A 26,157-nucleotide genomic window follows, 5' to 3' on the forward strand; every position below is an offset into this window, starting at 1 on the left:
ATATGGCAACTCTGTTTTTAGTTTTTTAAGGAACCTCCATACTGTCTTCCGTAGTAGATGCACCAATTTACGTTCTTACCAACAACGTAGGAGGGTTCCCTTTCTCCACATCCTCTGTAGCATTTATTACTTATAGACTTCTTCATGATGACCATTTTGACCGGTGTGAGGAGATGTCTCATTGTAGTTTTGATTCGCATTTCTCTAATACTTAGTGAAGTTGAGTATCTTTTCATGTGCCTGTTGGCCATCTGTATGTCTTCTTGGGAGAAATATCTGTTTAAGTCTTCTGCCCCCTTTTTCGATTGGGTTTTTTTGTTGTTGTTGTTATTGAGTTATATGAGCTGTTTGTATATTTACAAATAATGTTTTTAATGACGAATCACCAGGAGCACATTTTATTAGTCTAATAACCTCTACATTAGCATGCAAAGCTGACCTGGCATGAAAGTAACTTAGGGATAAAAATAATAGTAAATGATTGCTAGCATCAGGAGACAGTTTTCTAAATTATCCATTCATTTATACATTCAACATGTATTTGTTGAGCTACGACTGTATAGAATAGTAGCCAAATGATGTTCTAGGCACTAGATATGCATCAATGAACCAAACTGAAAAAACCTCGAGCTCTTACAGATTTTTGAAGAGGTGGTCGTGGTGCCAGGAGGAAACAGACAAGCATATATGTAGCGTAATGATAAGTACTGGGAAGAAAAATACAGCATTACTGAAGAGTTAAGAGAATAAATAAACCTAGACCTATTCAACATCAGGGAGTCAGAAATTAATTTTTAAATCAATATGAGAAATTTCACTCCTAAGAATAGGTAAAAGAAAGTTGTTTTTTTTTTTTTTTTAATAGTGATAAATATCCTCACCCCAATCCATTATCCAAAGAGTAACTAAAGGGAGTCGATGCTTCAGTGGCTTCCAGGGTCCCCTCACCTAGAACCCTCATCAGAGGCTGCCCCATGCCTGCCTCCAGCCTTGATACCCCCATGCCTCTCCATACTCACTACATTTCAACCACATTGACCCTTTTTGTCGTCCTTGTTCCTCAAGCATACGGAGCTCAGGACTTTACACATATATTGTCGTATTTTGAATCTACCCCTTTACCCCATCCTACCCATAAATCCAGCTAATTCCTGAATGTGATTTCTGCAAGGAAGCCAATTCTGGATGAAGCTCCCCTGCTCTCACTTTCCCAGCATCTTTACCTGTCCTTCTTGGAATTTATTACATGTAAAGTATGTAATGACACATGCTCTGTATGTATGTTTTTATCATCTCTCTCTTTCATTAGCCTGCAGTCTCCATGGGGCGAGGTGAGGTGGGCACTAGAGGCAGCCGTTTGTCTCCTTTGCCAGTGAGCATTCAGTGTCTTGCACCCTGCCTGACACGAATAAGCATTTAGAAAATCACTTCTGAGAGAAAGAATGAATTTGTATAAAAAATGTCTTAGGTTTACAACCCATGGTTTTATGTAACACATTGTAAAGTGGGTTCTGGTGGGAGCTGGTAATATCCTTTTAAACCATGTGACTGAGCTAAATAATTCTAGTTGAATCTTTTGTTTTTAAATCTGTGTTGCGCACTGTTCCTGCCCCAGACTCTGCTGGAAGTCTACTGCTTGCTTGTAGGCTCATAGCTCCAATGACAGATGTTTTTTAATCTTTGCTATTTGGCTTCCAAAATGGGTATATATTACTAACTCATGTATTCTCACCAACATTTAGAAAATGACCCTGGGGGCTGTGATCTGAGAAATCGGATACTTTCTGGGACCTGTAGCCATGGGAAAGAGGTTTTTAATGCTTTCTGGTGGGAAAAGTCATTTTATGCTTGGAACCATTGTTGAAAAGAAGATCCAATTGTGAAAAGCCACAGTTATGTAAACTATTAAATAATTCCAGGGAGTGACATAGATCAGGACTTTGTTTTATCCTCTTACTTCACGTGTGTGTGAAGGGCACACACGTAGATGTGCATAAACACACAGTGTTTGTGATGTTTTCTGCTTCATTCCACATGAGAACTTAGAATTCTCCTAGAGGATGGGAAGAATCCTTTATCGATGCCTACCATATCCTACATCTCCATTGTGACACTTATCTATTTGTAGTAATAATTTATTTTCTTTCCTTACCTGTCTCGCCAATTCTTTCAGAAGCAAGAAACTATCTTTTTTCATTTTTTATCCCCAAAACCTGGCCAACAAAAAGTCCACAATAGACACTCAATTAATATTCATTGAATGAATCACAGATTATAAATAAGTACCTATAATGGAAATAGCCTGAGCTGGAGTCAACCTTCCCTTGTCTATCTCAGCCAGGCAAAATGGAGCTCAGAAACCACTCAGGGAATTACACTGTCTTACGTAGCATCTTCTCCTTTAAACCAACAACTAAGGTTTTCCCAAGCCCAGGAAACCCCCAAAAGATTTTCCTACATGGATTTATGCCAGAACGATTCTGGTCCATTAGTTGGCAAAGAGGACTCCTTAATAACTTCAGAGGAACTGTAAAAATTCTATTCAGAATATAATGAAAGCTGCAGGAGATTGTGTATTCATTTATCCTGAAGTAGGAAAACTTGAATCCTCAAATAACAGGGTGTTGCCGTGTTAGCTTCCTCCAGAAAACTGAAACTTCAGCTGTAAAGAGAGCAGAATGGTCTGATTAGTATCAGAGCTGCTGGAATCTGCAAAGCCTCCATTCTTAATTGGAGCTACAAGATGCAGCTGATAACTTAAAGTCTCCCTATGTGAGTTTCTGCATTCGTGGATGAATTCTGTTACTTTAGTGTTTTTGAGATTCCATATTCTAAAATCATTATTTTAAAATCTCAAATATAAGATAGTACCATAGGTTGCTCTGTATCTAAGAATAAATAAATGCAATAAAAGAGTATATTAAAGAAAACAGAAAGAATAAAAGGAAGAAGGAAAGAAAAGAAAAAAGAATGGAAAAGAAAGGAGGGAGAAGAAAAGGGCAAAGGAAGCAAGGAAGAAAGGGAACTATTAGAATATTTGATAGACCTCCTCCACAACTCAGATGTTTTTGTATGTGCAGTATTTCAATGTCCTTCCTAGGTACATAACAATGCCTTTCTTTTTTATTAGCACGGCTGCAGCTGCTGTTGCTTGCAAAGAGATTCACAAATCAAAATAGACTCAGTTAGCTTTTCAATAATTCTAAAATGTGAGGGAACACTGCCAGAGAAGGACAGCACTCCAGTATCCTAAACAAGGAGTCGTGTTAGCAAAACAAAGTAGGAATTGCTTAGAGATAATCCCCCCGGGTGGTAATTCCACTGGGTGCCTTCTGTGGCGGCACATGCACTTTCTCCTCTACGGAGCAATGCCATAGAACAGGCTATGTCAGAAGAAATAGGAAAAAAAGTTGCTTTCTTGAAACATTTCTTCTTCTAGATTTTTCTTTATGTCCACATGATTCATACCTCTTGGTTCTTAGCCTGGAGCACGTAGCGCAACCAGGAAATGAGGAAGCTAGAGCTGGATGTGAATAATGAATGGGCCACATCAGCAAAAGTCTATATACACACTCAGTAGCAAAGGCAGGTGCGGAGTTGCAGGCCAGCATTTTTATGAATTTTTTCCATTCTTCTCTTTCTCTCAAGGGAAACCAGGAAAACAAGAACTAGCAAGAGCTTGACAAACGCCTGGCTTTGAATTGGAGACCATTCACCTGCCTATTGCTTCATTCCTGGAAATTTCATTGCAACTAAGTAAGGTACGTGGAAAAAAACCAGAAACTTTGATATGTTTTGTTGATGAACTTGTGATATGTGGAAGAAAAATGCATTTGTGCGGAAAATTGGAGGACTGTATCTCTTACTTCAAAAGAATGTTTAGTATTTGTCATGTCTTTTGAAATTATTACTAGTATTAACGCCCTTGATGTGCTAGTTTAGTTGATGGGGCACTGGCCACTTATATAACATTTTTGCCTTCTCCCACTCTCGTTTTGTACTTCATCAAATCCAAAGTTGTCATGGTTCATTATCTGTAGATGATCTTGAGCAGCCTTGCATTCTAAAAGAATATGTCATAGCATCGTCCTCTGTGCTTTTGTGCCCTGCTGTACAGATGATAAATTAGCAACAATATTGGGTAAGGGGTGGGAGTGGAGGCAGATTTGTCTCAGGCTGATGTTTCTTTGTGCCATACTCTGCCTTACTCTTTCCTATATGCCTAATTCAACAATGAAGTACATATATCACATTGTGACTATTACATATGTTAGAGTACATAATTGGGGTTGTAGAGTATCTGCTTGAATGTCCCAACTAATGAATTCCGTCAAATTCAATTATCATTCTTAGACTCTTCATTAACCAATCAAATTGCTTCTTTGGTCTGTCATTTCTAACACCCTTTCACTCGGCATAACCACAATTCTCTGAAGTAAATTGGAGGTGATTAAATTATCTCACTAATCATTATTGGGAGTCTCATGTTACTGAAGTTTTGGATTTCTAAAGAATCATCTTTCACATGATTCTCATTGTATACAGCAGAAATAATGTTATAGTATGAGGCCATGTCTTGAACTTTATTCTGCTATTTGCATCTTAGTTTCTTCCTGAGGAAGTTGGCTACAATAGGTCTCCGATACTAAAATCATACAGAAATAAACCAACTCTACACTCCTATAAATTCACCATCTTATTAAATAAATCTGTCCAGTAGGCTTGTGTTATAACACAGTTCTTCACCTTTGGGGAATGAACCATTTGAATGCTGGAAGTTTCTCTTATCTCTGATGCAGTATGATTTTACAGGATCACAGTTGTTATTGCTGAAACATGTTCTTTGCTAATTTTTATAATCTCCTTACATAGATTATTAAAACAAATGAAGTGGTTCTGAAAGTGCATATTACCTAGAATCAAAAGTTTCTTTCTTAGGCAATAATTGTCACTGCTAATATATAATGGTTATTTCAATCATTTTATAATGAAAGGCACAGCTGATGATCTGACAGTGTGGTTCTTACCATACAGTTCTTAAAATATTCCCATTTTATACTCTTCTACTTTGCATTTTAGAAACAATTTCATCTTCTACTCTGCAAATATTTTGAGAAACATCTCAAAATGTAACCTGAAGCCAACCTAAGAAAATATCTATTCCGGGTTCCATGCCAGACGTACTTAATCAGAATCTTTGGGAATGGGCTTTAGAACCAGCATTTTAAATATGTATATCAGATCATCCCAATGCACTCCAAAGTTTAAAAACCACTACTCTACAATATGACAGTAAGGAAACAGCCAAGAGGAAAATATTTTAAAGCTATAGACATATAATTAATATAAAAATATTGAAAATAAATTAGGATTTTGATTTTTTCCTACATATTTTTATTTCCTAGGAGTGTACAAAGGACTTTAGACTGTTTCTTTCCCCTTTCATTTGAGTTGTAAACATTTTGAAATTAAAAATTAAATGTTAAAGATGTTAAGGGTATGAATGTCTATCAACTGAAAAGTTTCCCAAAGTTGCCAAATAATAAATGATCTCATAGTAAAGGGTATTAAATTCATAATTTCTACAATTATTATTTTCACATTTAAATCTTTAGTTTTACAAAGCTTTCTAAATATCAAGTCATTCTTTCAATATTAGATATGTCTAATAAGCATCACTTCTTTAAGAATTCCAGCCTGTACTTCTGTTACGGTTTCTACTCATACAACTCCTGAGGGTGTCAGACTTTGAAAAGATAATTTATTGGTACAACTAAGTAAAACCTTTTGGCTAAGGGTACCCCATTTATTCATAAGTGAATATTTTTCTTTTATCTAATTTAATAAGGGAATTTCCTCATAGCTTTATTTTTAATGCAAAAATGTCAGACAGTTTGCCAACTTAATATGCCAAACTCTGAAGTATACATTTAAGTTAGAAGGGACAAAGAACTTTCTTCTGAACCATGAAAAGACAGAATATTGTGATTACCTCTGGCACTGAATGAGAGCAAAAAGTAACATTAGATTTAGTAGGAAAACTGCAGAGACTGTTTGACCCATAAAATTAATTCTTGCTTCCTATCTTGTAGAATCCACTGAGACAAGGGTCTAAAAGGCGAAAATGCTCAAAATCTTTAGGTTTTCAGGTGTACTTATTTTATAAAATAAATGTGTCCTAAAATAGTTGGAATAATTGTCTTCCAACTTCATATGAATCTTTTTATAAATAAAAATATTCTTGGTTTTCAACTGGTTTTAAAAATCACATTTACAGTACAGGCAGGCACTAATTTCAATTGGATTGTATTTCAAAAGTTTAATTTATAAGTTAAATATTTAGAACTCAAAATGTTTTCACACAGAAACAATGTTATAAATGATGTTAGATGCTCACATTCAATTTTTTTAAATCCACAAAATTATAGTCAAATTATATGATTTGTTAAAAAAAAAAAAAAAAAGCTCTAAAGTGGAAAATAGTAGAAAACAATACTATGTGATTCTAAAAAGTAAACCAATTGAACAAAATATTTTTAAAAATTCTTATTTACTTTGAATATCGACACTAAAGAAAAACAAGTTTGGTTATAAAGTAAATGAGAAACTGAAAGAGAGGGTAGGATGTTTTTGTAAAACACAGAGAAACTGGTTATAACATGAGCAGTATTCTCCTGAGCAGAGGAAAAGTAGATGGAGGGAAGAGATGCAGGCCAGAGATAGAGCTTGAGGGGCAAGTGGTCTCAAATACAGGTTGCCAAGCAGTATTAAACTATTAAATAGACAGGATGCTCATTAATGTTCATGTTTATAGCTCAAGGAAACAGGTGCATTCAGTTATTTTTAAATGAATAGATACATATTGTAGGTACACATCCATTTAGAAAGCAGATGAATAGAGGAAGTGTTTAAGCAGAGACAGCGAGCATGAATGCGAATTCAATGGACACCAAGGAAAAATGGAAAGAGAGAACTGGTGATCTCATAGCCTTCTACCAACAGCTTTTTCTCTGAATGACTCAAGCCGCCACTCAAGGTTTTATTGTAACCCACTTTCTAAGGAATTCTATCCTCTGTGTCTTTCAAAAAGTTCAGCATCATGTTCAATTGGATCAAGTTTACCTATTTGCTGCATTTACCCCTACAGGTGTTTCTTTAATTTGCCAAATATTTCTTGAATATCTACTGTGTTTTAGGCACTTTGCTAAATTTGCTACTTTTAGCCCAGACATTAGACCAAAAACAATATTTGGTTCCATTTGAATTTTAGTATTTTCTGTTTTACTATTTCTCTTTCTTTTCTATTCATTAAATTTGGATGGTTTGAAAAAACAGGAAGCACCTGTACCTGGCATGGAAGACAGGAGTCTGAATAACCCAGGGAATGAGGCCCAAGTAAGGGCATATCTGTCTTATTCTTCCTCTGTTCTTTGGATGTCAAGGAATTCTTAGCAGCTCTGAGTCCCCTTTACCTTCATTTAACCTAAGGAACAAATGGTAGAGATGGAAAAGCAAACAAACTTAAATTCTTCATTCAAAGAAAAATTGATAATTTCAAAATAAAGGCCTGTAATAATTAGCATCTCTTGTTTTGGTCAATCCTCACTACTAGGCTAATCTGCAGTGTAAGAAACAAGAAGTTAGATACCTTTCCTAGAAAAAGGGCCTGTAATACTTCATCAGTTCTAATTTTTAGTAAAATAAAATGTCTAAAAGAAAAGTTTCCAGAATCTCTATTACCGTTGAGGTTGAGGCACAACAGAAGTTATCATGTAGGCTCCTAAAATCCCTCTTCACTCTGGAAATTCCACTAGGAAAAAAAAAAATGGTTCATTTTCCATTGAAGAAAGTTTTGAAGAGATTTTTAAATGTAAAGCACCCTTCTTTTCCATTCCATTCTCAAGTTACAAGAGTAAAGGGTAAGATGGAGTATTGGCAACATTCAAATGAGTCTTAGGACAGGAACGGTCAATGCCTGGGTTGAGTTATCTCCATCTCTACTTCACAGCTTTCAAAAACTACTAGGAAAACCTGGGCTTAATGAGACAACAATGGTATTGCCACTCAGCCTTGTTTGAATTTCCCAATTGCTTTTGTTCCCTCATTCCTTTGAAGTGATACTTCGGAATTGCTTGACCAGTACTATATCACCAGTTATCTTCACATATAAGCTTGTTTGATGTTTCCTACACTTAGGTTTTCAATCAGTATATCTTCGTCCTCTACTTTCCCTTAGCCCAACAAACCTGTTCATCATGGAGCCTGGGTTCACACTTCCTATGCCAGTCAGCACTTCCTATGCCAGTCAGTCTTCCAAGCCCTGTGTCCAGACCCCTGTTCTATGGAGATTTCATGTTAGTGGAGAGGCAGACTATTAACAAGAAACAAACACATAAATATTCAGACCCACTAAAATAGTGGTCATCCAGTAACTCTAATCATATTCTTCTCTGCTTTTGTTTCCTCCAAGTTGTTTCCAGTCAATGATCCTACTCTTTTTAATCTCACTGATTCTTACTGTTGTCAGTTATGCACTAAAATCAATCTGATCCACTTACTTTAAGTCTATTTAGTCTTTACACCTCCTTAAATGAAATGTATAAATTTGCATATTAGATAAAGCTATATTGCCTGAGAAATCTAATCCAGAAAGCTAAGCCTAAGTAATGCCACGGTGGCTACACTGTGGCCATTATGGAATCTAATACCCCACAACCCAGGCCACCAAAGGCATCGTTTCTGATCCTGAGATTTTTCTTAATTACATTTCGCAGTGACTAAGTGTCCTGTTCTGGGACACATCAGAATAAATCTTTTGCTCTGTCGTTCTGTCTGGCAAAGTAACTTCACTATGGATGAAATTGGACTAGCCACTTTTAAATTCAGTAAGGATTGTGTGTATCTAGTCAATATAAAAGAATAGACTTTCGAGAATTCATTGTGGTAATAGGAAGGAAAATTACCTACTTGAAGATATTGGATGTAATTCAGGAAATAGATGATAAGAAAAGAATATATAGCAATTTCTGAGAATGTGTACACTATTTAAGAAGAGATAAACCAATACCCTGAAAAAGTTATAGAAATTGGACATTAGAAGAGATAAACCAATAGCCTGAAAAAGTTATAGAAATTGGACATTAATTCTTAACAATTTTCTTTACACTTATTATCACTTAAAAATAAACTAATAACATTAAAATGCAACATTTAATGAGAGTAGAACCACTCTAATAATAAAAATGATTTTTATATTTGCTTATGCTGATACTTATTTCAGTTTAAAAATATTTTGTGGAGAAGTTAATACGTTTTATTGTAATTTAATGAAAGCAAAAGTTGTATTGCTCTCATTAGTTTATTTAGGGTTGATTATCTTTTTTATTTGAAAATATTTTTGCCAATTTTAAGGCATTTAAAAAATCTTCACTTTGCCATACATTAAACCCCCTAAGTAATGTGCAGCTAAACATATCTTAAACATATATACCCAGGAGAATAATACAGTTCACAGGAACATCAAAGAGAACTTGACAGAATCTTCTAGAAAAACTGAGCCAGAAGGAAATGTATAAAATAGATGAAAGGATATTTTCAAAACCCAGTAAGAATGTGAGGTCACAGGGGGAATATGTTGAAGGACATAAAATTGTTTCGGGTGCGATAATAATGAACTCCGGAAAGATATCCTTTTCCTAACATTGTGAAATTCACACAGAACTATGTGAAGCATCGTCTCATTTCACTGTATGTCTCTAGGTTAATCACTGATTACTAATTCATTTCATATCTGAGATGAGGCATTTACCACCTCTTGTTCATACATACATATCTATAGTATTATCACTATAAATATTTCTAAATATGTAGATCAACAACACATTAAAACCCTGAAAATCCTCAAGGGTCAGAAAAGAAAGAGAGCTCGAAGGCAGAGTAGAAAGACGAAGAGCTGATGTCATGACTGAGTAGGGAGAGGTCGGTCCCTTATCAAGTCTCTAATCACTACAGGACTTGGGTCTAAGCAGTTTCGAGATCTGGAACTGAAATTCTCACATAAATTCAGGATCAGTGAAGAGCTGCTTCCTTCTTGATGAAGCAGCAAGAAAATTGCACCCACTGATCCAGGGAAGTGACTAGAGCTTATCTGCCTAGGAATCTAGATGAAATACAGGGAAAAAAATAGTTCTACTGTGACAAATCAAAACACCAGGCTTTGGCATATGTCAGTATGGGGCTTGAATGTATATTATTCACAGTGCATGAATCCTCCAAATGTAATTTATATAAACTAATGGGAACCTACAATTCTGTATGGAAACATGTCTGAACCAGGGCACACAGGACTCTTTAAGAAAAAAAAAAAACTAAAATGAGTTTACAATTAAATGAATAATGATAAAACCACACATGAGAATTATCCAACATAACAAAGCATAATGAGTCACCATAAGCAAGAGCATTCAAATCCTAAAGTTCTGAGATAGCTTAACAATATGAAAAAAAGCATAAACTAATCATTTAAAAAATTATACAAGCAAAGAAGGAAGAAATAGAAACCAACAGTAAGACACTATGAAAACAGATTAGCAGATCTGAAAAAGAACCAAATACTCATAGAAAAGAAAAATATAGTTTTCAAATTAAAAAATTTAATGAAAACTTTTAGGATGAAGAGAAATGACCTAAGACGATATTAATGAACTGTGAATTACATCTGAAGAAATTTTCTAGAATGAGCACAGAATGTTAAGAGATGGAAAACTTAAGAAACATAGAGGAATAAAATGAGAAAGCACACCAATATCTATTAGGAATTCTAGATGGTTAGTTACAAGATAATAGCTGAGAATTTTCCATATTTGAAGAAAGCCATTAATACCATATAGAAAATCATTCCCAGCCACAAACCAGATAAAGAAAAACAAATTCAAACATAGACATTTTAACAAAGCCACAGAACTCCAAAGATAATGCAAAGATCTTAAAAATCAATTAAAACAAATAACATATAAAGGAGCAAGGAAAAAATAATAGATATCTCGTCAACTACAATAGACAAGATGACAGTGTAAAAAATAATTTCATGTGTTGAAGGGAAATAACTAGCAAGTTCCATATCTATATTCCATATTTATATAAACTATTTTTTCAATAATGACAGCAAAATCAATGTACTTTTTCAGAAAATGATTAAAGAAGTTCAACACTCATAAATAATTTTGAGTAACAAAATATATATTATCTGCATTTTGGTGAAACCCTGGTTTTCAGCCTTGAAAACTTGGTTATTCTAGGATTCACTAAACTAAAAAGACATCACCGGGCTTCCCTGGTGGTGCAGTGGTTGAGAATCCTCCTGCCAACGCAGGGGACACAGGTTCGAGCCCTGGTCCGGGAAGATCCCACATGCCGCGGAGCAACTAAGCCCGTGTGCCGCAACTACTGAGCCTGCACTCTAGAGCCCGCAAGCCACAACTACTGAGTCTGTGTGCCACAACTACTGAAGTCCGCATACCTAGAGCCCGTGCTCCACAACAAGAGAAGCCACCACAGTGAGAAGCCCGCGCACCACAACGAAGAGTAGCCCCCGCTCACAGCAACCAGAGAAAGCCTGCGCACAGCAACGAAGACCCAACGCAGACAAAAATAAATAACAAATAAATAAATAATGATTTTTTAAAAAGACATCGTCAATGGCGTATTGTTACAGACCAAGTTCATTGCTGACATATCTTTATATGTCAAAAGGTTGAAATTTTAATAGCATCAGAGAGGTGCCTTTTTGATAGACAGTTAAGTGGCCTAAAATACAGAAACTGCACTGTCCTGATCATTTACTTCTTCAGTTAGCTAGTCTGTAACATTGCCATTCTTCTGAACAGGAACTTCAAATGTAAAATCTTTATGTTCTCCTAAAATCATTGTTACCATTCTTGACCCATCATTAAATGTAAACTATTGCATTTCAAAATGCACATCCAGACATTTAAATGTGTACACATGTAAATGCTTATCTTGCTCAACTATTCTGTAATAGTGTGAGAGATATATAAATAATCAATAGTTAAACCTATAAACCATCTTTGTGCCAAGCACACTTAGTAAATATAGGATAGCTGAGCTAGAGATAAAGAAAAAAGACTGTAGGGGTAATTGAAGTAAGTTCTTGCCAGGCAGCTTATGATCATTAACAACGTCTTCATGTAATAAAGTGACTCTGTGAAGGAGATGGAAGGGCACGAGGGAATTCTAGCACAGGAGCAGACCTAATGACTGAGCGGTTTAGCAAGAGTGTGTTTTTACCCAGGACAAAGCCTTAAGAACTAGAGACAGACCAAATACTAAGACAAAGAAATTTGCATTAGTACCTTATCTACCCCTTAAATTAGATAGAACATTCACAAATCAATGATACCCCTTCTTGTGCCTGTGATGTTTTCTTATGCCCTGGACAGAATTTACTAAGATAATTAAAAACTCAGAACATCCTAGCCATACAGTGACATATAAACATTCTCATTCTACTTAATTCTTGAAGCTAATGTGTTTATTTATTATGATGATCAGAAATTAGGAAACATAAAGGATGAATTTAATAGGAAAGTATTAAAACATATTCATGAAAGGAACATACTGCAAAGGCGAATTAAAATTTGCTATCAAATATGTAGAAAATTAGATGGAGTTTTTGGTTTAAAACAGCTGAAGAGCTGGCAATATGCTACTATTAAAAACCAGCATTATTCTAAGATATTCAAACAGAAACATAAGAATAATGCTGGACAGATCACTGTATTAGAGAGCCTAGTTCTAATTTAGATCCATAATTGAAACACAACATCAAGAACTAATACAAGAACTGACATATACACACTACTATATATAAAACAGATAACTAATAAGGACCTACTGTATAGTACAGGGAAATCTACTCAATACTCTGTAAGGGCGTATATGGGAAAAGAATCTAAAAGAGAATGGATATATCTATATGTATAACTGATTCATTTTGCTGTACACCTGAAACTAACACAACAGTATAAATCAACTCTTATCTAATAAAAATTAAAAATAAAGATTTAACAGAGGGAACTATATTCATTATCCTGTAATAAACCATAATGGAAAAGAATATGAAAAATAATATATATGCATAACTGAATCACTTTGCTGTACAGCAGAAACTAACACAACATTGTAAATCAACTATACTTCAATAAAATATATTTAAAAATAAAAGAATTAAAAGAAATTTAGAAACAGCAACAAAACCAAAATTATTTAAGGTTTGAGACATCACCTTGTCAGAAGAGACTAAAGAAATTTCAAGATGTGAAAATGAGAAAAAGAGAAGCATCAGATGTAGATTTAAAGTAAATGTAGGCCATTACAAGAAATGTCAGACACCGAGGCCCAAAAGGGAGAAATGTGTTTAAATTGTCGGAAAGAATAGCAGATGAGAGGATGTGATGTTCTACAGAAGAGAATGCTAAAATTCTGTTCTTGAATTTATTGAAAAGACAGAAATTTGTCTTTTGTGAAAATTTTTGTACAGTTCTGCCTGACAGTAAAGAAATACATGTTTATAACACTTCCCAATTCTCATATATTTATATTGATAGATAAGTTTTGACACTGTATTTGGAAGGCTTAGGGTAATCAACCTGAAGGTTTCCTGAAGTAGAAGCACAACATTACAAATTTCTAGGTGATAAGTAATTTTATGACTTTGTTATTACATGGAATGAGCGACAGGAGAGTCCAAAAACATAATCTTCCCCCCCGAAAAAAAAAATCCGTTTCCAAAATAACTCCTGTCAAGATGGCAGCCAAGTCCAGAGAATGACCAGATTAATCGTTTGGGTTTCGTGGTTGTTTTGATGTTGTATAGAAGGAGAAATGATCATTCTGTGATGGTATTCAAGGAAGTGCTCCTACAGAGATAGACTTAGCCCGCTTACCATCCCTCACAAACCCCCTTCATAAAATGGAAACATTCCAGGTGGAAGACAGATAATAAATTCTTTATGTTGTTTTAGAACCTTTAATTCTAAAAATATTGGAGGTTTTTATGTGCTGCTGTTTTACTTCTGAGTATAAATGTAAGGAAATTGTTTTATAATTTAGTTTTATAATTTAGACCCTTGAATAAGGCTTATAAACTGATTTATGGTCATTATGCTTCAAGTTTATTTTGGATGCAAAATGTCTTACAGAATCTACTGAAATCAACAAAGGAAATAATTTCAAAAAGTGTTCATCCAATAGAAATTCTCTGTGGTTAGGAAAATTTACATTAATCTATTTTTGCTTACCGACACCCTTGTTCTTTTGCTTTTAAAAGCACCTTTGGGGGAAGGAGAAAATTTAAAAGAACACAAAGGGAGGAAAAATTACATAAAACTTTAAAAATTGTATGGACTCTTGCCTGCTTTTCACATGGACTACTGTCTTATACTTATTTAATCTTCTCTGATTGCATTATGTTGTGAATGGGCAGGGTAGTGTTTTGCCACCAGTTGCTTCTATACAGGCAAGAGCTTTCAAACCAAAAATCTAACAGGTTGTGTTTTTATTTTATTATTTTTAAAATTAATTTATTTATTTATTATTTATTTTTGGCTGCATTGGGTCTTTGTTGCTGAGCGTGGCTTTTTCTAGTTGCGGCGAGTGAGGGCTCCTCTTCATTGCGGTGCGCCGGCTTCTGATTGCTGTGGCGTCTCTTGTTGCGGAGCTCGGGCTCTAGGCGCGCAGGCTCAGTAGTTGTGGTGCAGGGCTTAGTTGCTCCGCGGCATGTGGGATCTTCCCGGACCAGGGCTCGAACCCGTGTCCCCTGCATTGGCAGGCGGATTCGTAACCACTGCGCCACCAGGGAAGCCCAGTTTGTGTTTTTATACTGAAAGAAATGTCTCTGGTGAATAGGGAAGATGATTTATATGCATACATCTGACCTTATAAAAAATAATCTTTGTGTTTACCATAAAGTTGAATTTATATTGCTATCATTTATTCCAGTTTCTTTTTGTGTATCTCTAATACACCATTTAGTTTGTAGATCTTTGGTACTTTAGAACATATGACAGTTCAAATAAATCTATTGTGTTTTCTCCAAAATTTTTTTAAGTTTATAGTTTTTCTTTTTTTAAAAAAAATGAAACAAATAAATACATGGTTACAACAATTTTTGCAAAGTTTCATCTAACACATTGTAGTGACTAAAAATTGCCTCTGCCTATTATTTATTGTTCAGAAAGTAAAATTTAAATGTATTAATTAACAGTTCTATGAAGAGTAAAAGTTATTAGGTTTCTAATACTTACAGTTCTTTTTTGTATATAATGAAATTCAGATTTCTTCTAAAAGGGAAGAATCACTCTTCCACAGTAAGAAAGGCTTTCTATTCATATCCTGAAACTACATTTTTTAGCTTGTGGAATATAAATCATCCACTTGCTTGGTATGGATGCAGAAATTTAGTTCACGAAACTGAATATATATTTGTTTATATGTCTCTTTATAATAAGATTCTGGACTGTGATGAGTGGTTTTCCATACACACATGAAGGATTAAATACATAGCTTTCTTTTTTCCAAAAATGCCATCAGCATTATCAGTCTCTGAATATAGGTGGAAAAGTGCCTCAGTGTTTCTGATATTTCTTTTTTCAAAAAAACCACAATGCAGAATGAATAAATACTAAAATTTTATAAGGTGTGATCATGAAATAACAAAACTTCTTTTTTTCAAAAAAGCTCATGTACTGAAATTTATATTCAAATGAATGTCGTCCTTCACTGTGGTCACCTTGGATTTCAGAAATGCTGCTGCTGTTCAAAGTATTTTGTTAACACATTTTGGAGTCTGTCTTTAGAGCCAATTTGTGCACCAGGAAGCATTCCTCAAAGAACACTGGGAAGTCAGACACCATCCATGTCTGCTACAGGAGACATTGGCTTTAAAATCACATGATCATGGCAAATGTGAAGGCAGACTTTCTGAAATGTATGTTTCTTCCTTTCTTTTTCTTTCTTTCTTTCTTTCTTTCTTTCTTTCTTTCTTTCTTTCTTTCTTTCTTTCTTTTTCTTGCTTTTGTGAATATATTTATGTACATTTTTCAAAAGCACTAAGCCTACAGCCCTAAGATACTCAGAATGACATTCTGTGCTTCCTTTGACCTGAGATGTTTCTTTTAATGAGTCTGTGCCCTCTTCAAGCAAAATAGGCATTCATAAAGTATATTTTTATTTTAAATAGTACTCTTTTTTTCTGGACAGAAAGATATATCTGTCACATAGGAGGAGGGTTCTGAGGCTGATGGAATCACGAGATCACATGTTGGTTAAAGAACTTCATAGGCTATGCCCAGAACATTGGATTCTTTTAAGATATTAAAAAAAAAAAAAATCAGGAAACACAGATTTTTCAGGCTAGATCAAGGATTATGGGCTCATTGTTTTACTCACTTCTTATTATATCATTTAGTTATATCCTTATCCCGGACAAGTATATAAGGTCCTTACTAGAAGCCAGAGAACTATACATGACCTGCCCCTGCTACTGCTCTTAATGGGATATAAAACTTTACCAGAGCCTATAGTACTCTGCATACCTAATTACTGTTTAATATTCACTTTGCATTAGGGATTTATAAAATGGACCCTAAAAAGCCAGTATATGCCAGGCCCACATGGGTTCACTAGTGTATTTTACCAAACATGTAAGAGAGAAATTATACCAATTCTCTAAAATCTCTTCCTAACTCATTCTGAGGCCCATGTTACCCTAATACCAAAACTAGAAAGACATTACAAGAAAAGAATATTGCAGACCAATATCTCTCATGAACAGAGATGCAAAAATCCTCAACAAGAGCCAGCCCCTGAGCTATCATGCCAGGTGAAAGAGGTAATGGAGCTGTGGAGGGATGTTTCACCTTCTACTACAAACTGTTCATTTATTCAACCAAAGTTTACTGTTCTGAGTACTATCCTCTGTGGTCGAGAAGTCAGACTGGTCACCATCCCTCATTCAGTCAGTCACTTATCAATTAACTTATCCAACAAGTATTTCTTGAACATCTACAAGGTGTCAGGCATTATACCTGGTACTGGGGAATGTATCAGTGAGCAAAATAAACCAAACTCCTGCCCTCATGGAGCTTACGTTCTACTAGGGAAACAGACGACAAACAAGATATACACATAAAATGTAAAACATGTTAGTGACATGTGTTAAGGAGGAAATGTGAGTGTAACATGTATGTGGGTGTGAAATGTACATAGGTTGTTCAGAGATGGCCTCACTGAGAAGACGACTTTATGTAGAGCCCCGAAGGATGCAAGGGAGAGAGTCTTGACAACGTCTCCTGGAAAAGAGAAGGTAGAAGGAACAAGGAGACAAAATAACTAGGAGGCCAGTGGAGGGTGAGGGAAGGGATGTGCTTGGTGATAAAGCTGAAGAGTTAGGTGGAAACCTGGTCACGCAGGGCCTGGTGGGAAATGGCAGGGAGTTTGGATTTTCTACCAAGTGTAATGGGAAACCATTGGAGGGTGTTCAGTGGGAAAATGCCATGCAATGATTGACTATTTTAGAAATTCATTCTTACTTCTTTGGAGAATATATATTTAGGTGTCAAAAGTACAGGCAGAAAGACCAGAAGGAGGTTATTGCAGCAGTGCAGGTGAGAAAGCCATCAGAGGGTTAGTAGCTTTGATTAGGCTCATGGAAGTATAAAGGGGAAAAGTAAAAAGACTTGAGACATATTTTCAAAGTAGAACCTATATGACCTGTTGATAGATTGGTTATGGAGAATAAGAGGAAAAAAGTTAAGAATTATCCTAGATTTTTGCCTTGAACAGCTTGGTAAAGTCATTCACGATGATGGGGACGATCCAAAACAGGATCCAATAAGGGAGGATAAATAGAGTTTTATTTTTTACATAGTAGGTTCGAGATTCTCATTGGACTTTCAAGGGATGACAAAAAGGCTCTTAGGTGCAGGAGGCTGGGCCCCAGGAGAAATGACTGGGATGGAAATAGCAAAAGAAGATTTGTATTAAGTAGGATGCTCTCAGCAGCAAATTAAAGAACACCTTACCAGAAGCTGCTTAAAGATAAATATTACTGACATTTGTTTTGTCACTTTACCATGTCTGTTTATTAAGTTTAACTTTAGAGTTAGATCACTCAGCAGATAATTGTTGTAAAAACCCTGGGTCAGCCTCTGTGAGAGTCTCTTGGCCTGGCCGCCAGGTGGCAGTGCCAGTGCAGCCATCCAAGCATCGTGTCTTCAAGTGGCAACAGAGAAAGCAGGGGAAAGGAAAGTAGAGTGTGCAGCCAAAAAGGGTGGTCTCTTTTTTTCAGTTAGCTCTCTCTTCTGATTGGGGAGCAAAATTTTTTCCAGAAAATTACCAACAGATTCCCCCATGTCTCTTGTCCAGAGCAATATCAAATGCCCACCCCTTGCAAAAGGAAATAGTATTATCTAAATTGATAAGACAAATGTGTCATTTCTTATAACCCAGATTCCATCATTAATTTTAAAAAAGCTAGGCTGTCTAAGGAAGGTAACCATCCATGTCTACTACAGGAGACCTTGGCTTTAAAATCAGGACAAATGATGTCACCAAAAATATATCCACTGTACACTCAAAATATTTCACCCTCTCTCTACAATACCCTTTTTTAAACGGCCACTGGAGGAACGAAATCTAGAGTATCACCTACAAATTAGTTGCTTCTAGAAGTGAAAGAAAACCATACCCCAACAAACTTAAGCTGGCTGTAATGAAGATTATCTCTCATCACAGATGAGAATTACACACACACACACACACACACATACACACACACCATGATTTCCAGTAACTTCATGTTTCTTGTTAGCTTAGGGAAAACCACAGCCTAAAATATCATAATCTTACATATATTTAGTGGACTTAAACTCAGCAGATCTGGATAATAGCCATTTTACCTTCATGAGCCATAACTGTCTCATCTCTGGGCTTTTGCTCTTGCCCTGCCCATTCTACCTGGAAATCGCCTTCCTTAGATCTTTGCGGGCCCAATCAGTTCTCATTATTTGGATGAGAATATCATTTTCTTAGAGCCTCTTACCTTGACCACTTTACTGAGAGCAGCCATACCTGTATCAAGTCCCTGCATATTTAATACATATTTAAATAACTGCTTTTAATGCACAAAAGTTATCCCTAACTGAACATTGTATATATTTTTGCTTGGACCTATACGATGTTTCCTCCCCACCCTTAATTAGGTCAAGGACGTCTGTTTTCTTCTCCATGGGCTCTCAGCACCTATGACAGCATGTGCTATGAGGTAGATACTCAGTCAAGATTCATTTGTGCTTCTGTAAATGAGGATACTTTGAAAATACCGGACCTATATGATCTTTAAGAATACATATAACACTTATATTCTGTGATTCCTGAGGAGATTTTTTTTTTGAGTGACATTTGTTGGAAGTTCTTTTTTTTTCCTGATTAAGAAAATAAATTACATGTAGAAATCATTCTTAACTCACTGTTCTATTAGTGCCTGTGACTTAGCTGATCTTCTTCTTTCTTTGAGAGACTTTTTTCCTTTTAATCCACATTTTCTACTTCAAAATATAGGATGAATAAAAGTACATGACTGTGTTTTCCTAGACATATAGTTGGTTTAAGGTGGGCACTAAATGCAAGAGGAGCCAATCGTGAAACTTTTTCATACGGTTGTAGTCATTTATGTGCATATTCATGTTTATACTTGTAGGCTCTTAACCTATGTGCTCCAGTGCCTCTTAATTTGGAAATGGAATGTCTTAACAGTGGCCTACAATTTTATACTATGTTTTTATAACTTTGAAATTAATCATCTGCCTATGAACCAAGATATAAATGAAAAATTTCCTGGGGAAAAAATGTACCTATATTTCTGGGCTTACAGGTCTAAAAGATATAAATTGGAATATAGAGAGGAAGAATAGCTAATATCACAAGGATTATTTGAACTGCCTTTGCTAAGTGACAGTAACTGAATTCGATATTAGAATTTTTCAGATGAATAAGATGTGATTAATGCACTTGAGTGTTCCACAGCCTAGTTGGAGATTATAGGTAGTGTGTGAAGTGAAATAAACAGGAAGGAGAACAGGATGTGTCTAGGATAAATGAGACCCAGGGAAAGAAAGTTTTCTGAGAAAAAAAAAATAGAGTCCAGATGTAAACATATCTGATTCAGGGACTGTGCTGGAAAATTAATGAAATCAGTAGGCAAAAGAGAGATTAAATCAGCCTAAGAGGGGGGATATACAGATCTGTTAAAGAATCAGAAATGGGACAATCAGAAATACTGGAAAGAGACTTCGAAAATTTACAGGAGAATGGAGGACACTGAATTCCAGAAAATAAGTTTCTGGGTTTGTGCACCTTTTGTACAGGGTCTCTGCTAGTATTTGAACATGAGCTTGTGTACGTGACTGTGTTATGCGGCCTGTGAGCGTTGCCTCACCTGCCGCCTCTATGAGTAGGGTTTATAGGTATTAACTGTTCATTTGTTTACTGAGAATCTCCCATATGCCAAGCACCCTGGCAGAGGCAAATAAAAGAGACCACTGTCCTCAAAAAGGTCATAATCTCTGATTGGGAGATAAGTATTAAGTAAGCAACGTGATAAAATATACTTGCCACAATGTTCTATTATTGCAGGGTTTTGTTTTTTTTTTTTCTTTCTGATGTCAAAAAGTAATCCAAGCAACCCATTGGCATTTAAATCATGTATATCTAGTTTACACTGTCCTTCCTTACAGTTGCTTTGTTCTATTTGTTCTATTACAGAAAAAAACAATGTGAGTTGATATCTACATGAGTTTTTAAGTACAAATTCTTATCTCTGTCTGCCATATCACACTGTGTTGTGAGAAGTCCGAAATTTAGGTTCTTTCTTAAATTTAATTATCTGGTACTTCCCTACAATAGTCTGTCTCTTATTGACATGTCAAATTTCATTTTGTTCACATATCTTTTGTGTATGTCTACTTGATATTGATAACAGTGGCTGGTGTAAGAGCTTATCTGCTTTTGATTCTGAAAATGTAATAAAGAAGGAAAATACAAAGGAACAGCCACATGTACTCGCTATTCAAGCATCCATCCAACTTTTGTATCAAACTAATATTGGGAGAAACGTGGGCTGCATGTTGCAACTCAGTCTCACTGGTATCAAAGACAGACACCAATGGCAAGGGACAGCACGTCTGTGACAAATGTGTGAAGGGATGAATTATTGAAACAAAGCACGTGAAAGCGGTCTTATGAGGATCTGTGTTTGACTTAGGTACAATAATTTCATGAATGTGTCCCTTTGTATTACGTTACTTTTGACTTCAGAACAACAGCATTTTTCTTACCTAACAATTTATGAATAAAAATGACATGAAAATAAGAAGAGATATTACCCTTTAGTGCTCCATTTACTCCATTTGAATAGACCTTAAATAATTATCAAATTAAAAAATATTTGAGGGAAAACATAGTATTAAAAGAAACGCTAAGAAGTTATGTAGTTCTTGCCTAACTCTAGGCAGTTTTGAAATTAGTAAGGGCCTTCTAAAAAGGGAATCTTACATCTTATAGAAACACTTCCTTCTATCTGACTCAAATGCTTTATTTTCTATAGTAACCCTATGTTTTCTCTTTCTTAGAAAATTAGTAGTAGAGTATCATGTCTTTTGGGTCTATAGCTAACACCAAAAACACTGTAGTTAATTAATGTAGATATTTAAAAATTGTGGACCCCTAGATAATTAATTTTGTTTCCCTTGGACTTCGCAGATGAAAGCAAAATTCAATGATGTGTAATTAGAAGAAGGGCAGAGTTAGTCCTTTTGAATCATTTTATGTGAAAGAAGATTTTCATCACTTATTTAAAATCATAAACCGACATTTTTATCCAAGAAAATTCTAGAGGAAACATTTTGATTTTCAAATGTGATTAGAAAAACTCAGACATTCAGCCTTGCCCTTTCTATGAACTCTTTCTCAGATTAACAAGTTTTCTTGATCTCATCATTTGGGGTGCTGTTTATAAAACTGATAGCTGTACGTAAGCACTGAATCTTTTTATAGATTTTATAAAATCATGCTGAATTGTTTTGTGGATAAGTATGTTTGTGTCAAATTGATTTGGCTCTCTGTGGATTACTGTTTGAGGAAAGGACTGATCATTTTGTAGTGAGGGTCATTTTGTGAAGAGCCGTTATTTCCTGGAACCTTAATTTTGGGGCCCCAGAATGTAGACTAGGGACCAGGCTCTTCACCAAGGCCATTGTCCTGTTCTTGCCATTGCCCTTTCCCCAACTCAAAGTCACCCTAGTAGTCAGGAAGATTCATTTACAGGGAAGAGAAACGAATAGCTCCTTCTTACCCATGCCCCAGAGCAACAAACAGCAAATATCACCCGAAAGTCACTGCGGATGGACGGAATATTCAAAAGTTTTAGAAGTGGTTATGTCTGGACCTGAATCTGATCTCTGCCAGTTCCGTGTGACTCTGGGCAAGGTGACTGACCTTTCCAGCATATTTTCCTTTATATGCAATAATTTAAAAGGGTCCTCCCAACATCATTCCAAAGACAAAAACTGAAGGCAGATATGGTTCTCCAAACTATTCTGACTTCTAGTTTATCAGTGGCGTGAGGTTATATTAAGATATAACTTAAAATAGTGCCTGTTAAGTGGTGGATGCTGACCTATTAGTGGGTCATGGAACCAAATTAGTGGTTTGTGACAAACATTTTAAGTGGAATAAAATAGGACAAAATCAAAAGTGTAAGTTACATCAGATGCGGTGAGGCTTAGTATTGCTTTGTGAAACAATTATGTATTCAGTTATGTATTTGCATTGTGTGACTGAATTGTGCTATAAAACGTATTTCTTACCGATGTCATTGCATTAAGTAAAGTAGCTGAGTTGTAGACGTCCATGTGTAAGTGATGTTTAGAAACTCACCATGCCCATTGAGTTGGATGCTTGTGAGAAGAAAGCAGATAGATTAGTGTATTTTTTTTGTTCTTCTATTTATTTATTTATTTATTTATTTATTTATTTATTTATTTATTTATTTATGACTGTGTTGAGTCTTCGTTTCTGTGCGAGGGCTTCCTCTAGTTGCAGCAAGTGGGGACCACTCTTCATCGCGGTGCGCGGGCCTCTCACTATCGCGGCCTCTCTTGTTGCGGAGCACAGGCTCCAGACGCGCAGGCTCAGTAATTGTGGCTCACGGGCCCAGTTGCTCCGTGGCATGTGGGATCTTCCCAGACCAGGGCTCGAACCCGTGTCCCCTGCATTGGCAGGCAGATTCCCAACCACTGCGCCACCAGGGAAGCCCTAGTGTATTCTTATTTGGTTTACTTAAGAACCGCTTTTAGGCACCTTTCCTCAAAATCCATGGTGCTAAGACTACTGCAGAGAGAATTCTCTATTTGTTTCCTCTTCACACTTTGATGTTTGTTCTCTGACATTTTTGTGTGAGCCCCACGATGGCTACTTTGGGCTAATAAATCCTTGTGCACCAACTCACAACTCTTACATTCTGATAGCGCTCTCTCTAATGACTTAAAGCCTGTATTAGATTTCTGTTTCCTAAAACAGCATATGAAACTGTTGGATCTAAATTATCCTGGACCCCAAACTCTGAAAGAACATATAATCATAGGAAAAATATATTATCAGAACAAGCAGGTGTGCTTGAGTATTGACAAAGCTGCTTAATCTTTTGGGCACAGTATGTCTTGCAAAGAAGGACAGTAATGTTCAAATACCTGTACTTTTATTTTCTGTCAGTTTGATATTTTTCCCTTCAGAATAATCATTTTCCACTTTCCTGATGAAATCAGTTTCATGCATCAAATCAGCCATCCTTGAATATCTGAAGCCTTTGACATCAGGTCCTGTAATGCAGTTTTACATATTGCTTATTGATGTGGACGCCTGGTCAGAAATTCAGCTGTTCCACTGGGACCCCACTTTTGTTTTTCTAGGAGCAGTTGAACATCTATAGCATCCAACTTCTGGAGAGAAAAGCTTTCAAACTAAACAGACTGTGTTCATTTAGGTTACAACATATTCTTTAACCATATGAAACTGCTATTTGACTCATTTTGACCTATAAAAATGGCAGTTTCATATAGTTCAGTCTAATATTATGTTTGAAAAGACAATATCCTGTATTCAATTTACATTTCCTTTTAAATAGCCAGACTCTGAGTTCAGCCAGCATGAGATATGGGCTGATGCTTTTCTTCATTCTTGTATTTAGTAAATATTTTCCTCAGTTCCACCTATGTTCAGAGCACCAGGCATGTGGTAAAGACAAAGATAAAGCCGACAGATGCTTAAGAATCATGTAACATTTTTTCCGATTGCTAGTAGACTGGTGGCAAAATAAAGTTATATCCTTCTTTTCACTCATAAAGTAACACAGAACTTGACAGCCCATTAAGGTATGTGGTTTTTCTTAAATATGGGCTCAGTGTGGTATTAGAATCATCAAACCCCTTCCTATATTGTCCTTATATTTATTTCTTGCTGAGTAGATACTCTCTCCAATCAACCTGCCAGTGTCATTTAGTCTTTCCTAGGTATCTGTCCCTGATCTTTAAATACTAGTGATCTACTGTAAGAATTTAACCGCCTAAAGTCTCACTGCATCTTGAAGCATTAACAAAGCACTAAGGTGGCTCTTCAACGTCTTAATTGCACCAGCCACAATCAATAAAATATTACAGTTGTTCCTATGTTATTGTTTCTTCGTTTTTGAGGTGAGAATGAGCGGATATCTTTGTAGTTTGCCTCTTTGTAAGATAGTCACTGCATGGCCTGTCTGTTGCGATTTCTAGTTCTTTTCACGTTTACTTTAGAAGTTGCATTATTCTTGGGTTTAGTTTTGTTTTGCTTGGAGGGAGTCCTTTGCTCTGTGGTTGATATTTTTGAAATGCTTGCTCCCATCACTATCCAGTGTGGCAGGGCTTTTGTTTCCTTCAGAGACTCCTCGTTTTGTTTCTTCCAAATGACCATCCCACCCGCCACTGCTGCACTGATGTTACCAAACTATAGACTGAGGACAGCAAGGCAGTGCAACCAGTGATCCTCAGCCTCGGCCGCATGATGGAATCACCTGCGGAGCTTTAAAAACACTGACGCCTGGGTTCTGCTCTTGACATTCTGAGTTAATTGGCCTACACTGAGGCCTGGACATTAATATTTTTAAACATTTCCCAGAGGGCGTCTAATGCACAGTGAAGTCTGAGACCCACTGATTAAAGTTTTAATAAGAGTTCCCACGTCGAGCTAGCTATGTGTCTTTGGTCTCATTGAAGCTGGTCCAAACTTTGAAATGAGCTAAAAGCTAATGTGTATAACTTCTTTTTTAGTAACCCATTCTGATGATTAGCTGGTTACTTTATAAAGGTTTTACCATCTGCCCTACATTTATCAGAGAGGAGTTCAGATCTCAGCAAGAGTGAGAAATAATATCCATAATATTTAATAGCCCTGAAGTCACTCTTTGGGATCCACAGCAAGATTATTTTACACACCTGACACTTTGGGGAGCTTTCCTGAGAGTAATTAACATCTGTGTAAAGATGTAATCACCTGAAGCAGCTATGTAAGCAAGAACAATCTCAAGAGCTTTTCATTTCTAGCAGCAAAGAAATTGTACTACAGCAGCATTTTGCCAGCAGAGCTTAGGACATCAGTGTAGCCAGTATAAGAATGAAGCACTGGAAGACTGAATAACAGAAAGAGATTAATTTCTATTAAATATCTACATCTGCTGGTTCTCCCAAGTAGATTAGACTGGAAAAGCCTAATGGAGGAGTTTACCCAATCTCCTTTGACTCTGTGCACAATTCCTGCAGTTGCTACCAAGGTTCCCCAGAAAGAAAAAAAAAAAAAAAGAGTAAGAAGTAGCCCCAAACATGTAACCAATCCCCAAATTAATTGCTGTTTGAATGAACTGTGTTGTTATTTGTGTTGTCTTAATTTACATGGACATGCTTTTGCTAAGAAAGAAAGATTTCTTTTACTACGTAACATTATACACTTTTAGAATCAAAAATTTGCCTGAATTTCTGAACTGAACTTACTGTT

At 36.0% G+C, this 26,157-nt stretch overlaps 1 protein-coding gene across 3 annotated transcripts in view; it reads left to right on the forward strand.

Annotated features, from left to right (window-relative positions):
• The window catches only part of SYT1 (synaptotagmin 1), a 538,168-nt gene that overhangs the window by 102,524 nt on the left and 409,487 nt on the right, over positions 1 to 26,157 (forward strand). For all 3 annotated transcript variants that reach the window (XM_082351698.1, XM_082351697.1, XM_082351699.1), the window contains one exon: positions 3,649 to 3,761. The gene's annotated coding sequence lies outside the window, so the exon portion shown is untranslated. The remainder of the gene's footprint in view (positions 1 to 3,648; positions 3,762 to 26,157) is intronic.

The sequence above is a fragment of the Balaenoptera borealis genome (assembly GCF_965194805.1).
Source record: "Balaenoptera borealis genome assembly, chromosome: 13".
In the NCBI taxonomy this organism is placed as follows: Eukaryota; Metazoa; Chordata; class Mammalia; order Artiodactyla; family Balaenopteridae; genus Balaenoptera; species Balaenoptera borealis.